Below are 17,002 nucleotides of genomic sequence, written 5' to 3' on the forward strand. Positions count from 1 at the left end.
TTAGTAGCATGCTTCTGTGCTGCTAATGTGAAATGAGTTCTTGCACTACTCTGCATTTGTTTCTCAATCTGTACAATATGAACTTCACTAAATCACAGGAATCACTGTTACCCCAAATTTGCAGTGTAAATAAATATTTACAGAGCTAATTTATCTTGCCATAAACTGTATAATTGCAATACATATTTTCCAGTGTTCCAGCAGAGTAACATCCAAGCAAGGTCTTGGGGTCATGCTCTTTGCTGTAACTCTGACTTGCTGTGTCACTGGGGGGTAATCTTTTAACCTTTCTGTGCTGTGTTTAATCTAAATGTAAAATGAACTGATATTATAAACTTCCCTGAAGTGTTTCCATCCCAAGTGTGTTGTAAGGCTTAATTAATTAGTGTCTGTGAGGCACTTCATACGAAAGTTCTTCACGTGAAAGACAGTGTATACCAAGGTACTATGATTGCTTATCATGTTTATTAATGCTTAATAGAACTAGAAAATAATTTTCAAAATATATTTTCCATGTATTTTAGAATCTGGTTAGGCAGAATTATTATAGGGAAATTTATGACTGCAAGACTAATTTATACATTTTCAGACCCCTGTCTCAGCTCTGGAAGATCTCCTTGCACTTGGCTCCTCAACAGGCTCTCACAGATCTTCTGTGCACTGAAAATCCCCTAGCACTCGAGCCTGAATGGAGTCAGGAGGCTGCCTATTTCCAGATCTCAAGGCATTCTCACAGGAAACTGTCTAGGTCACCTAGAGAGGTGCTAATGCCAAGGGGTTTTACTGTTTAAGGGCAGCTTTTCTAGAAAGAAGGATGTTTTGAATTCAGTTGTGTTTCAGAGTATGGAGATGGACTGCTGCAGCATGTACCATTCAGACATTGGAAAGGATTAAACATAATAATAAAAAACAGCTACTGCCAGGGACTAGATGATCTTTAAGGTTCCATCCAACCCAAGACATTCTGTGATGATTCTATGAGTATTCTGGTCCAGCTTTCATGATTCTTTCTCTATGCTTAGATGTTTTCTTATGTCATTGCTGGTAATCTATTTGCCTCCCCAGTCAGTCACTGAGTTAACATGGCTTTTTGTCTCTGGCTGGCAGAGATGGTCTGGACTGTCCACCAGAGAAAGATTTTACTGTCCATCAGAGAAATATTTTGTATCCTTACAGAAAAACTCCATGGTATATTTTTATGAATGACTGCACAAAATCTACCACAATTTATAAGAGGTTCATAGGCTCCCTCAAATCATCTCAGCCCTATCATAATGTCTTCAGATAGCAGATACACAAAACTTCCATTACTGAGCTTTCTGTTCCCTAATCTTTTCTATGGATCATATAATTTTATTCAGGGCAGTAAACAAAGTTAGAAGAACTAAGAATATTAAAGTACATAAAATTAGGTCATAAACTATGTAGTACCACAATACCAGGCTGCAGTTCTACTCACTGAAGAATCAGAGATTTAAACTTGCAATAATTCTGTTCTGTTGTATATAGTGATTTAAAAAATGTTTTGTGCATTAAATATTCACAGATACCTGTAGACATATTCTAGAGCTATAGAAAAATTTAATGAGTTTATGCATCTTTACAAGAATTGTAATACATACAATACTCCCTTTTGTCTAAATGATGTCATTACATTAAGCATTTAAGAAAAAGATAACAGCACCGAGGAAAGAAAAAAAAACTATGTTCAAATTTCAGTTGTTCTGAACAAAAATATTTGATCTCACAAATATGGAGTTATAGAACATCTCAATGGCTTCGTTCTTTTATTTTGGAATAAATGAGACCTCAAATGTGAGCAAATGTTTAGTCCATAGTAATTAGGTCAGGTGAGATTTGGAAGAAATGGAAAGCCTCCTAGAACTATCACCATTGTGTCTATATCTAAAATTGATACGACTTTGGTCCAACAAGTTAATGAGCATTTCAGCTATTACTTCATTATGAACAAACTCATTATTTTCAATTATATATGATTAGATTAAAATCTCCCCAAAATTATCTGCAATTATCAGTAAATTATTAATGTGACAAATACTTTCAAACTGTTTTAGGCAAGCTAATACTACTTGTTTTCATATAGCATTTTGCTAAGATTTTAATGGTGATATTTCTTTGTGTTTTCACCAGAATAGGATACATATTTTCTGTGTTAAAAGGACTATGTATCTGCAGTCATTGAACAAACAGTACCAACAACTGAGCCCCCACGGAATACACAGATGTGCAGACTGTCCAATGGACACTGTCACAAGTTGGCAGGAAGTGATGTGCCAGTGCCTGAGTCATGAAAGAAGCCAGGAATCCTGGTCTGCAATTCCTTCTCCAAGCACACACACAACTAATCCTGGCAAATCCTTAAACGCCTTTTGAAGGTCACTGCTTTTAATGTCACCCAATTATTGTATTAATATGGGTTTATTTATATGATTGCTTCCTTTGTGGTATTCAAAACTAGCCTAGATTAAACACAAGAATTTATATAGTAGTTAAATGTACAGCATTAGCATTGAATGACCTATGAATATGACATTTTTAAATGGGAGTACACAATCACATTTCAGAGCTGCTAGAAATATTACAGTAGCCCCTATAGAAAGGGAAAAGCAGCATTCTGTTAAGTTTAAGTTTTCAATTGCATATTTTGTGTTTGAGAAATCTGTAAAATGAAAGGGTTTCCCCTTCCATGGGATAACAATCTGACCTCCTGTGACCATCCAAACTCCTGCTCTGTACTGCAATATTTCACATCAATAATTTCACAATATTCCACAGAGGAGGCATTAAAGACCTTCTGATCCCTGTGTCAAATGAAAACGCTTGTGTTATATTCTGGGCTCCTGTTCCTTAGGATAAACTGATTAATTCCCATGCTTCAATTGCAAAAAAAAGGTTCGCTCAAAACTCAAGATGAGAATTGACATTAATAGAAAATATATTTTGCCATGAAAGTGGATAGTATGAATCAGCTGACATTCTGTAAGTGCTCTGAGATGTTCAAATGGAAGTTGCCAGCACTAATACCAAGTATGAGCTGTATTACTATTAATGCAATCTAACAAAAATTGCTGTTTTAAGAAAGGGGTTTTGCTATTTTTACAGTTAAGCCACTACTGCAATTGGCTAGGAGAGACAAAGCTAATGGTTTAACAAATGATTCAAAGAATTACTAGAAAATAATGCCACTGAGAGGTCTAGAGGACATCTTTAACCATAAGAGATCCACCTACACACAATTTCTAAATATTTATAACAACACAAGAAGGAAATTAATTCAATGCAAATCCCTGCAGAATACTTATTTTGCTGGAAATTATTATATTGGAATAAGAAATTCTAATTTACTTATGTGAATATATGAAAATTAAAGCATTAATTATTCATACAGATAAAATAAGAAAATTAATATAAGCTTTATATTACAGTTCCAGTATAATATAACCTGATCCCCTCCTTCATGGACATGAAAGCTGCTGCTTTACCAGCTGTGCAAAAGTGACACACAAAAGTTGGATATTTTCATGATGTGAAAATTTTCTCAACAATACAGGATTTGGATACAAAGTTTAAAGAGTCCAAGCCTGTTCAATTCATTTTGTATTTACTAATGTTCAAAGCAAACTGCAACCCTTTCTTCTAGTTCTTATCTTATCCTGCTAGTTCAAGGTTTATTTGAAAAGACTGACCCCAAACATGCCACTTCAGAAGAAATCAAGATTTACAATATTACCAAAGCTTGAGGTCTTTCCACAGCCTTCAGCAGCATTTCTTGTTAAGCTGAAGCATCTGGTAAGTCTGTAATTGCATGTGAATTTACAAGTTTAAAAGGAAAAAAGAAAACTAGGGGAGGGGAAGGGAAGGGGAGGGGAGGGGAGGGGAGATACAGAACAAAGTCACTAAGGATGCCCTAAAAACAAATCTCTTTGCCAAAATGTCTGTGGCTCAAGTCTCTGCAATATCAGCTGTGTTTTAGAGATCTGACTCCTGTGGCAAGCTGTGCAGCAAGTCTGCATGTGAGACCAAATTTTCAGAGTGGTGGTTCTCTATTCCCTTTAAGCCATGTGGAAGGAAAAGAGGACTGAATGAATGGTTTGGGAATATCATGTCCCATGAAGACTTCTACCACTCACAACTGCTGTCACATTTGTATGTTATTTCCAACACCTTTACATTTGCTCTATTAACAGGGTGAAGTACAATTTTAATAAGGGTGACTCAGGCAGCACATTCAGCATTGGAGTTGTTATTGTCTTAAATGGTTGATGGCTAAGATCTGCCTGGTTCTGTTACAGCAGCTGCTTTCAGCTGGAAAGATTACCAACAATGACTGCAATGAGAAGACATCACTGTACAGACTGGTCACTCCCTCTTGAATCTGCAAATGCTGGCCAGCACTGCTATCATGAGTGATGCTCCATCACAGCTCTGCTGCCTCCCATCTGCTATAAATACTACATAGCAGCATTAGCATGAAGCTTCCTCAGCACTCACCTTAAAGTTTTCCATTTTTTTTTTTTTTTCATACTAGATAATTTAATTTTTTCCAGTGGACAGATGTAGACTTTCACAAAGGATTAGTAGTAAGAGCAGGTTTCCTTTTCTAGATTGGGTTGGCCATCCCAATAGCATTGTTGTTTAAGCTGGCTCCAGTAACCTCTGCTTTTCTTCCTGTTCTTGAATTATCCTTCAGGTAACAGTGCTAAAAACATTTATGTAATCAAGTTGCAAAGAAGCAGGAAGTCTGGTCCAGCTGATAGGTAACCTAGGAGAAAATAATCATTATACTCTTACTAGTGTTACTCTTTTGCAAGTGAAATCAGTTTTCCAGCCCGGGTCACAGAATGGCTGCCCAAACACATATGCAGAACCAGCACAGGGCCAGTAGCACACAGCAGATTAATAAACCAGAGCTATGGCTGAAAAGCAGTTCATTAGACTGCCCTCTTGCTTGCAAGGTTGCAATCAGGAAGTCACAGTGTACACATTAATACAATGCCTTCTAACATGGAATAGTCAAAATCTCAAGGAAAAAATATCCAGTTGCACTTTTTAACATTCATACCATATGCATCCATAGCATTGATGCTTGAGACAACACAGAAAACAATATGCATGACTTAAACACTTGTTATTCACTGTGTACTCCCTTCTTAGTAAGAAAAAAGAGTGAGGAGAGAGAGTAAAAAAAAGAAATAATCTTACTAGCTTTTGTTCTGTTTTGTTTGCAGGGGATTATAAAATGATTTTACCCTATGCAATGGGGATTTCATCTCAGGCAGCTGTACATTTTCACCTGCATTAAAACATTAATGGGCTCTTAACAATTTAAGACCAGAATTCTGGTCCCTCTGTAAATACAGGGAATTAAATTCTATTCTGTTGTGGTGCTGCATGCTGAGTAAATCTCCAAGTAGTTGAGCTGTTAATTTTTTTGTTTTGTATATCTTGCCTCTACTAAACCAATTTTTTCAATCATGCTGACCAGTCACCTGCTGCCTGCACTCTGAAGTGTCTTGCTTGCCTTGGATGGTGATCCCTCTGTTGCACTTTGCTCATAGTATTTCTAACAGTGGGGTACATTTCCCTTTGTGGTATTTTTACTTGCTTCTAGAAAGACATTTGAAATCACTGGATGAACATTTTCCAGCTTTCTGCCAGGTTCCCTCCAGCCCTCTTGTACTCCAAGATGAAAAGGAACTTATTGGGAAAACCTTATAAAATTGGATAGAGACAAAACACTCCCTCTGACCTAACCTTTGAATTTTAAAAGACATAGTGCTACCTGCTATGACATTTTTTTTTTCAAATGCACTTTAGACCAGACCATGAAAAGAAATATATGTTTGTACCAGTGCATTTGAGACAGTTCCTTATTTTGAGCCAGAAACATTTCCATGCAAGTGAGCAGAGCTAAATGAAATTAAAACTAGGCTAACAGGGTGAAATTATCCTGAGAAAAGCAGTGACAAAAATACAAGGGTAAGCCTTCTCTCATCTCCTACATTCTTATAGAGCTCTTGACACCACCAATGACTTTAGCAAAATGTCACTGTGACAAGAAAGAAAATAAAAACAAGGTAATTTTCACCCAAGTTCTTGAAACTCAACCACTCACACAAGTATCTGAGCACTGAGAAGGATGTGATTCACAAAAGTTATACAGCTATAGAAGTGACAAGTGTCTGTAATTGGTGGCATCCCTCACTGGTCATCAAATGGACAAAATTCATTGTATTCCCCCAGAAAATACTAAAACTGAGTAACCAAAGTACAAGATAAGTAACTGGCATTATTTTGGTCTCTGAAATAGCTAAAAAACTTTTTAAAGCTCAAGTTTTATACAAGGTTTGCTTAATAAAGGAGACATAACCATCACTATCTCACACAAACAGCCCAGTACTTAAATCTTTTACTTGTCAGACTACAGCTTTTCTCAGTAGTTAAAACACATTCATAAGCCTATCCCTGTTTTCTAAGCATGCATTTAGCCACAGATTTCCAGGTATTACACATAAAGTTCAGTTCACACATAAATATGTAATTTTCTAGAAATTCAGTCCTACTACAGACCAGTGCCCCACTTCTGCTGATCTCTCCATTCATCACTTTCTTGCATCAGGTCTATTTATGATTCATTGCTAGAAACTCATCAGTATCCTCTCCTTAAAATTGTCTACTGTATATGATTAGACCTTTTTTGAGGAATTCACCCTGTAATGTTGTGCTGAACTTTATCAAAGTCTAGCTCAGGTATAGCTGATCAATCAGTGAAGCTGCTGCTGTTCTACCATCCCATTGTACCCCTTGCAAGGATACAACTTGATAAAGCTTCCATTAGTCTAATCTTTCAATGCTCAGTGCCAAAAACACTATGTCGTTCCTCTCCTTTACATACCCTTGGACAACTTCAAACAAAGTCTCTCCCTACATGATCTGTCCATCTGTACATTTACTCAATAATGCATATAAATGTGTGGGGTCTCCAGATAATGGTTTTTCACATCTAATTTCTAGGGAATGTCAATTTCCATCAAGTGATACACAAACTGCATGTTAATCAAATTCCATGTCTATAGGGGCTTGAATGTACCTATCTCATGAATATGCAGGCACATTTCTTATCAGATAGGGAGTGTGTTTATGTGTATATATTTTCTTCCTCCTTGTTCTTTTTTGCATAAAGTAGATGAGATCCAGTGTTTTCCAGAGCAGACATTTTTTTTCCAAGGTACAACAGCAGCCTAGAGCTAGATGATAAAACTTTGCCTGCCATCCATATAAAGCAACTGCTGTTTGAGTGCTCTGGATTTCATGTTTTTGTGTTGCACAAGCATAAAGCTGAAATCCCAGGCAGGGTGATAAATGTTAACAATTTATTCAGGGTTTGAAAACACTGAGAATCAGCTCTCTCCCTTGGACTGCTTTCATTCAGACATTTAAGACTAGAAATGGCTATCAGAACCTTGTCTAACCTTCTGTGTAATACATGCCCTAAAATTTTACCATCACCTGTGTACTGAGTAGGCTTTTTTTTTCTTTTTCACTGAAATATATGTTTTGTATTGCTCTATCTTTATTCAGAGGCTTCAAGAAATAAGGACTCCATATCCCTTAATATTTCTTCCAATGGTTAATCAATCTCACTCTTAGAAATGAGGTACTGATTCTTAATTTTAATTTCTTTAGATGAAAAATCCAGCTATTCATTTTCTTCATGTCTTTCCCTGCTAGATTAATGAGGACATTATTATTTAGTAATTATGACTTTTGAAAGTACTGATGTCTTTCAATAAAGTCTCTTCTCAGTCTATTTTTGGTTCAGCTAAACAGATCATGCTCTTCAGGCACTTTCTGTAATGAATTTGCCATTTGTTGTGGTAAAGACTTTTCTCTGCATTGTTTAAACTAGGGAATTAATCCTTTAAAAACAGTATTCTTGTAACATACTAATGATACAAACCGTATGTGTCCTGCTACCTCAGACATCCACAATTAAGTTCATTCTCCACAGACCTGAGAAAGCAGAACTTGCAGATCTATGCATGATTTTTCAGTTTTCAACACTGTTAAGACATTCATATTGTACTATGCATTCATTACATAAATCAAACCTGACTGTAGATAGTGAAGGAGAAAAGAATTAAGTATCTTTTCCAAGAGTCAAAGCTATGGAGAAATAGGCTCAGGACAGTAGGGCATTCAGTAATGTAAGCTGCCTGCCTTTCCCATACCCCATCTGCTCTTTCAATAAATCCTTTAAATGCACTTAGTGACACAAAACATTCTGGAATCTGAAGGGTTCTTCTGATATTTAGCATTAGACATGGTGCAAAAGGGGCCATATTTCCATGAAATCTGCTAGGTATAATTTAGACAATTTGCAAGAAGAATAATTCAAATCATTATTTATGATGAATAAATGTGTGGGGAAATCCTGCCTGTAACAGAAACTGAATGAAACCACAAGTAATTTTGGATCTTAGATTTCTGCAAATGGCTTACCCTGTCACTGAGCTTTTAAAGTAGTGAATTTGCTGTTTCCCACACTTTCTACTTTTTTCAGTGGCAAACTGACAATACCATATTTAAAGGTGACACTCACACATTCACTATTGGCATGGCATATAACCTAGCTGTCAAAAAATGTGGTCAACTAATAATCAGCATAGAAATGTTTCTCATTAGATGGGTATTTTTTCCTACCAGAAAAGAAAATCCTCACTTACAAGAGAATTTTTTTTCTTTTTAATTTTGTTGGTTGAAGCCAAACTCTATGGCTAGAAAGAAAGAACAAAATGAAATTCCTGTAAAGACCTTAGCCAATAAAGTGGTTTAGATTTGATCTGCCCTGGCCCAAAGAAATTCCATAATGGATAACTAAGATAAGTGTTGTGACAGCAAACCTGACCTTAGGTTTCATCTCAGCATGCCATATTTTGTTAAGAAGGCTGGGAGACACTTTTGCTTATCTGTTATTTTCTTTAATCAGGGTCTTAATTCTTGACAGAGAGTGCTCAAAAGGACCCTAATGCTACACTACAGCTCATACAAGATACACTTTTAGCTTGTGAGGGCTTTGAGTCCTGTCCTTTGGTACTCTCCTTTGCCAGATTCAGATTCCAAAGAGTGGTCATATGGTTAAATCCTTTTTCCTCTGATGCTTTTGGACAGGTGAAAAGCTTGGTTTCTTTCCACAGCAATCACATTGTTTTCTTCTCCTTTTTCAAACTTTGTACTGTATAAGCATGCCTAGTTTCATTGGCTTTGCACTATGCAGGACTACTATCATCAAAAGGATGAGTTGTAAAATAAGTCTTCATCTCACTAGGTGAATTTATTGCTATCATAAACATAAAGGCCCCCAAGGTTCATTGCATCCAATGTACTGAAGACACAGAGTGCAAGCTCGGGGAATTTACTGTAGTACACCACTGTGTCATTGTACCTACCTGAAAACTTGGCTCAGCTGACATCTGAAAGCATTATTAAAGAAAATGCAACCTAAGGGGAAAGAACCAGGGATGTCTGATTTGTCAAAAGAAGAATGTACATTATTATGCAGTCAGAAAACAACTAATAAGCCCAAGTGAAGATGGTAGCTGAGCTTTATTAATGCTTTCATAAATAATTTGCTGAAACAGAGCCCTTTTACGAGCTGCCTACTTATTTATTTGGTTTGGGTGTTTGCTCCTTATGGGAAGTAATACCATTCAAGCTGGAATTTGAAAATGGTTTCAAAGTTAGTTTTTTAAAGGTGGTTATTCTGAAACTTTCATGAATGTTTTGTCTGGTGAGTCCAAGAGAAGCCAGCAGGAAACCCCAGATTGCCTAAAGCAAGAGAAAGAGATGGAGAGCAGATTGTGTTCAGGAAACCTCCCTGTCTGACCATCTGGGAGCCGGAGTGTGACTCTGGCAGTCACACTCACAACACCTGAGCTGGGACTAAAATCCCAGCAACAGCCACAACACCTCACACTCATACAATGAGTCAGATCAGCTTTCCTTACTCACTCGACCTCAGGTTTCCCAGACCAGAGCCTCACATATCTCAGTCCTTAAAATAACTTCATCATGGTGCAACCACAAAGTGACAGCTCAAGCTAGGTACCTCTGAGGAGGGACCCCAAACAAAGGAAGCCCTGGCTTTTTATACCCTCACAGACTGTGCACACAAAAGTCTGGGGACATCAGCTCCATGAGTGTCTGGTGACCTGGCTGGCCAGGGGTCCCTGGGCCCCTTGTTATGCAGAGGGTCAGCACCAGTTCATGGCCTCTCGCCTCAACTCCCACCACCCAGAGCTCAAGTGCAGCTCACACTGCAGCTGCAAACCCAAATACCTGCGCTGGATGGATTCCTCAACAGACTGCATCAGGTGAGGAAACAGAAGGTGCTAAGAAGCTTTAGGATGTTCAGCAAACAATCTTTGCCAGACATGTTGCAAGACTGGAGGTGCTTGCTGAGTAAAACATGTTTGCAAGCAAACATGTCCAGATTGCTCTGCTCATAATGTAGGTCACTGGAGGACCAAACAGAAGACAAGAACTAAGTATGCAACCTGCTCTTGAGTCCCAGAAACAATTCCAGCCCTGAAGATACTGCAGCCTAAAGGAAATGGGAAGGAGTTTAAGGGAAAGAGGTAGACATAGTAAAGTGAGGGTCCCATAGTTGTACAAGAGGCCAGTGGTAGAGCTCAAAAAAAAAAGACAAATAAAATCAACCTGCCTGCTGCCTGTACAACACAACACTATCTTCTAGATCAGCAACAGTATCAGTTGAAGGAGTAATCCCCAGTTTTAGGATTCAGCCCATCTAATTGAAAGGCCTACTTCTGAAATTGTTGGCTATATATGTCTTTATGATGAACAGACAATCATCAACAGAACACCTCCTAGGTTTTTCATTTATATCTGTTTCTAGGAGAAAACACAACATAGATGTCTCCAGGGTTTTGTAAATGCAACAAGATGAGACCTACCCAGTATAATGAGGACAAGCATTACCGGAATCCTTTGATTCAATTTGTGGTTGAACATGAAGAAAAAACACAGAATTTAAAAAAGGCAGAGAGAAAATGCTTTAAAGTAAAAACAAAGTATTCTGCTGACAGCAACTGTAACTGTGCAGGCCATCCAGAGGAAATTTCTAATTCTCAATGGTTTCATGTGATCATGTGTACTATCAACAAAGGAAAAATAAGGATTTTCAGTGATATTCCTGGGAAACTTCCCTGATGATCCTCATGTAAACACAGAACAGTATATTCTCAAAATAAACATACAACTCAAAATACTGATCATACTACTTGAGAGCACAGCTTTAAAAACCTTTGTGTTCTAGACATTTCTGGCATGAGAGACTTCTGGGGAGAGACTTTGCCAATTGTTTCAAACTTGTTGCAGAAACATAGCCTAGGCAGAGACATAATTGTATCCTGTGTATATATGAGGAAATACTTTCCTTTTTCTAATACATCCTCTTCCAGTGTTAATACATATAAATACATATTAGAAGTTTAAATCTCTTTTTTAAAAATTACACAATTTACAACCCTGAACATATTGGTTTATTTGTCCTCAAGACAACTTTCTCCTATTTTCCCCCCTCCATCCATTTCTAAACAAGGAAGCCTTCTAACAAAGATTTCTACATAATTCCAAATCTTAAAATCCATTTTCAAGTAAAACAAACAGAGATGTTCAAATAGAGTTCAAAATTCATAGATTCCTTATGCTAAGCCAGTCAATACATGAAACACATTGCTGGAGTCATGCTACAGGGGTGAACTTCTGCAGAAAGCACGTGTGAGTGGTGTTACTTGATGGAAGGACTACATTATGTCTTTCCATCATTCCTTAGCTATAAAAGATGATCTCAGCTGTCAATGAAAGTCCCACAGCTGTAGCAGGAAACCTTCATCCATCCGCTGCAAAATGTCTATGTGTTTCCAGGGAAAAAGAAGCCGTGCACATTGTTCAGCATCTCACTGAGGCTGAGGAATGGGCAGGAAGCACAAGAAACACTCCTGGGAGCTGTGAGAGGTCTGGTTACCTGGCCATCTCTTTCCAGAGCAGAAACAAACTAGAGTGATTTCAAGCAGACATAAATGATAAAACACTCAAAAAGCTCCACTTGTTAAAGCTATATCTTCACAAGTTACTTTAATTTGGTGTGAGAGTAACTACTGCAGAAGTAGCCTTGTAAAACCCAGAGAGAATACAAAGTATGTGTTGTCAGCTGAATTTTCATTGCTACTTTGATGATAAATCAGAGGGAGCCTGTATCAATTCAGCTGAATATGTCACAAACCAGCAGGACTGAGATTACCATTGTGCTCTCATGCTGCAGATCAGACATCAAATTTTGTGCTTCCCCTCTCCTGCATTTGGTCAGGACAAAGACATCTCAGACTTCAGTTTGCAGGCTGGAGTGCTATAAAAATGAGGTATAATGAATACCACAAAGAAGCAGGAGAGAACAGAAAGGCAGCAAGCTGAAATTTTTCAGCATTAGTCAGTAAAAAGTAGTGATCATCTTTAGTGGCTAGAAAGGGGATACTGGAGCACCTATCATGGCTTAGTTGTTGCAGCTTTTTCTATTAAAAATCTGTTCTTCAAAGAACTCCAAAATCTGTATGCTTTCTTAAGGTGCACCTACGTTAGTGTTTCAGCTTCAGCTCAGGCAAAACTTTGATTCAGCTCTGCCACCTTCCTGCCATCTACAACCATTTGCCTGTCACTGATCTCAGTTTTTCTGAGTGATTTTGGTGCTTGCATGCTAAATTCCTGTCAAAGGAAACCAAATGAATATCTGTGCTCCACATGTGCTTCATCATTTAATTGGGCACACAGAGCTGTGAATGACCCTATATAGGCCATGCTACAGCAAGTTTTCCCTCAGGGTTACATAGCACCCATCTACCATTGAAACATTCTTGAACCCTTAAAAGGTCCTGTGACTAACTGTTGCATTTTACAAAGGACCTAGTTCAGTTCTTCCATCTGGTACCAACTGCCAGCACTCCACTGACTATTCCAACTGATGTATCAGCTATTCCCGAAGATGAAGACACATTTTACAATTTTGCCTAGCTCTTATCTGGTCTCTGAATATTTATTTTACTCCCCTTCTCCCCTGCTTTTTTGTTTGGTTTTTTTTTTTTTTTAATTTTCTCAGCATCTTGTCACCTAGTCCTTTCTCCCAGCAGAAAACCAAAAATGTTGCAATTTGACAAAAAAAGGAAATACAAAATTTGCTTGATGACTGGGAAGATTTCCTTAGATGTTAGCATTACATGATTTCAGGCTCTTGTTGATTGCTGAGATAAACGGTGTTCAGTTCACTCACATTTGGACAACATAAAAAGAGAAGGCAGACAGTGATGCAAGGTACTTGAAGGTGGAAAAATGTGTGCCCATTTGTTGGGAGGTCTGTGCTGAAACTGCATCTCCACTGGATTTACTGTTCTCCGCTGTCACATCTGACACCATGACACCAGCACCAAGAGTGGGCCACCAGCATTTCCCATCTTTGTGCCCCCAAAATTCCAATTGCAAGGATGAAACCCAGGTTGCTACTTTACCCTGCCCAGCCTGCCTCAGCAGCGCCTTTAACAGCTCCCAATACCAAACAAGTTCAATGGAAAAGCAGCACTGACTTTCTGATCACATTTAGTCCAGGCTGGGATAGAGAAAGAAGGATGATTGGGGTATCTTGTAAAATAATAGTATTGTGCTCCAAAATGCAGAGAAGTGCTATATGTCAGAAAGCAGAGTGATGGCAAGGGCTTTCATGTTTCTGAAAGCCATTGTCCCAAAGCCACATAGCAACTACCTGGGTAAGGAAATATCCGCCCACTCCCTATCCTCTTTGAATGCCAAGCTTAGTCTCAGCATCAAAAAGAGCCATGAATGTGGTGTGCCATGATAAAAGAGCCCTGCTAGACTTCCACAATAGCCTGTCTTTGTGACTGCCCTGTCCCTTGTAGGAAGCAGTGGTGAGACCACTATTAAAGGCATAGTTTATACCTCTGCATTGTTTTGTACTTAATCCCTTAGCCAGAAGAATTGAACAGGTTTAAGAGAGCAAGAAAAGTTCTGCTTCTCCTGAATGCCTATTGTGTGCATGCAGTATGTTGACCTCTGAGCATGGCCTGCAAGCATTGTGTTTTCCCAAGCCTGTTCAGTTGTTTTTCTTGATTTTTATTTCTTCAGTTGGGTAAATATCATGTTTTCTTGAAATGGACCGCTGCTAGTTTTTTCAATCAATGGAAAAGGGATTGATTTGTCCGAAAACGCAACAATTTGCACAGTCTTTGAAAACATGAGGATGATTGTTCATATCACGAGGCAAAATACAACACAAATTATAGAAGCCTACAATGACTCTCCAAATCCCAGTTGTTTTGTTCGTGGGCCCTGACTGCAGAACAAGGTGTGATTTCCCACTCAGGATGGAGCACAGTAAGAATGCTACTGGCAATCTGGAAGACAGCAATAGTAATGTGAATGTGTGTCCATAATCAAGATATACAGGACTCACATACCCCCATGTGTCAGAACCATGGCTCTGACTGCCCTCTCCAGCTAAAATTTGCATAATTTATTACATCTTCACTTACCAGATGTATGCTGCCACGGACAAATGAGACATTACCTAGGTACTCCCAGTAACTATTGCTACCTTCAGGAAGAGAGCTAAGATTCACTTAGAATATTTTCACTATATCTCCTGGTTGTCAAAAGTTTGTGTCTGAAAGTATCTTAACTTTAGTTTGTTTCCTGATTTACATAGGGGTAGTACTTTTCTGAATCTGACATTTTAGAAGAAGGCATATACTGCTTGGGAGCTATAATCTTACACTGATGACATTTTTCAGCAACATGTAGACAAGCACAGAAATTGCAGAAGAGGAGCTCATAACAAGCAATAACTGCACCAAGCTCTGTGCATTTCATATTATCCATATTATTAATTATCTGGATTGCTGACAGAAACTGTGGTTATATTGTAGCTACACACCCTCATAACAAAAATTTTGTGAGAAACAAAGGCAGTCCACAAACCTATGTGCAGCAGCGTCCCTGCTTCTGAAACTGTGAAAGGAAACAAAAAGGGTAGAAGAGAAATCCAGTCCTAGTAAATACTGTAAATGTTGTTCCAAATATAAAATAAATAATTTTAAAAGGTATTAAAAACTTCAGTAGATGGATTTTTGGTTTTTCATTAACTAGATTTTAAAAACAAGTGAAAGCAAAACAAAAACTAAGGATTATAAACAAAATATGAAGCTACTCAGACATTTCCATTGAGTACTGAGGATTTTGAAGTATATACATTTAGCATACATTGCAGGACAGGATTGCAGAAAAAAAAATGTATAAAATGAAATGAAGAAGAATGAAAAGATTAATTTATAATTGAAGAAAGGGAAGAGAGATTTGTCAGAAACAAAAGCCAGGTGCCTGCAAGCAGCAGGGGGAAACAATAATACAAAAGAGAACTGATCGTTACTGAACAACTGGAAAAGACTTTCAATTTAATAAAGACAGCAGCACCTAGAGAACATACCAGGACATTCTGCAGCCCTATCAAGCATCTGGCAGGCAATTCCATTACATTTGAGACAGGAATCAAAGACATTACAACACTAATAAAGGTTGTTACATACATTAGGAGACAAGGGGCTAACAAAGGTTCATGTCATGCTGAGACATTTTGACAATAATTGAATTTCAGTAATCAAACCACTCTACACAAAAATAAAATGTCCAGGCAGTTTAATATCTCAGACAGAGGATCAGCACAAACTGTAGCTACATCAGTTTTTAAGGAAGAAATGCTGCCCATATAAGTGTCATGTGAAGAGAGAAAAAAGGACACTGAAAACAAGGCATAGAAAATAGGGCACATCTTTTTCTATGCATGGTGATCTGTGCCCCACAGGGAAGCTGTCTTACTACACTGGATCCTCTTCATTCCCCTCCTTAAAGTCCACCCTGCAAGCATCCTCTCACCTTGACTATAGTGAAGCAGAGTCTGCCTTAAAGGAATAAAGATTAGCAGAAAAGTCAGACTATTTGAACTATTCAGCATGCAAAATTGGCTTCCTAACAAATAGTTCTCACCTGTGAGCTCCAATGAATTATTACAGCATTTAAGAACAAGAGAGACAAAGTGTATTTTTAGCATCAATGTACGAAGAGTAAGACACAAGCCATTCATTGATAAGCAAGACAGAAAGGCTGTACCAGAGTTGTGGTGCTGCAAGATGTAGTGTTGTTTTGCCAAGCTTTCTGCTCATTTTCCCCTCTACTGTCTCTGATTCAATAGCATTATCTAGTCAATGCATGCAATTCATATTAGAAGTATAAAGTTTTATCCACTGTACATTCTGCTTGCACATGTATAGCCTGTAATTGAAAACAGGACAGCTGTAGCATTTGAAAAGCTCAGAAAACAGAGCTAGCTGTGGCTTGTGAGGCTGGAGCTGGTGAGAAATGTGTTCCAATATGTATTTTAAACATTAGAAAACATTTTTATCCTATTCCAGTAAAAAGCAAGCAGTTATCCATTTCCTCTCTCCCATGTTCAAGGCCATTCTTATGAGGGGAGCAATGAAAATGCAGCAGGAATGACATGCCTAGCAAGGTACTCACATGATAGAGCAGCCTGTATTACTGAACAGGGTAGATGCTTTTTGCAGAATCCCTTCCCAACATTTTTCCAAATCAAGCAGTGAAGTTGGCATGTCCCTTCTTCAGGCAGCCTGGGGTTCCTGTGGTATATATACAATAACACTGCCTTTCTTCTAATGAACAAACACACACACAAAAACAAACAAACAAACAAACAAACACCTTTTTTTTTTCAGGAACTCTGTGTATTCTTGGATCCAAAACAGAATTGTTTGTAATCAGTCCATGGCAAGCTAGTGGTGCATTTATTTGCTATTGGACTTGGGAGCAAGCCCAAGGTTCATGA

At 38.1% G+C, this 17,002-nt stretch overlaps 1 long non-coding RNA gene across 1 annotated transcript; it reads right to left on the reverse strand.

The window, feature by feature from the left end:
• Nucleotides 1-4,540: 4,540 nt before the first annotated feature.
• Nucleotides 4,541-16,787, reverse strand: LOC116183721 (uncharacterized). Its single transcript, XR_004148396.2, has 3 exons — nt 16,678-16,787; nt 9,471-9,522; nt 4,541-4,783 (listed from the first exon to the last, which is right to left on the reverse strand). It is a non-coding gene; the product is annotated as an uncharacterized LOC116183721 (long non-coding RNA).
• Between the last annotated feature and the right edge of the window lie 215 nt (nt 16,788-17,002).

Source organism: Lonchura striata, chromosome 6, assembly GCF_046129695.1.
Source record: "Lonchura striata isolate bLonStr1 chromosome 6, bLonStr1.mat, whole genome shotgun sequence".
NCBI classification, from domain to species: domain Eukaryota; kingdom Metazoa; phylum Chordata; class Aves; order Passeriformes; family Estrildidae; genus Lonchura; species Lonchura striata.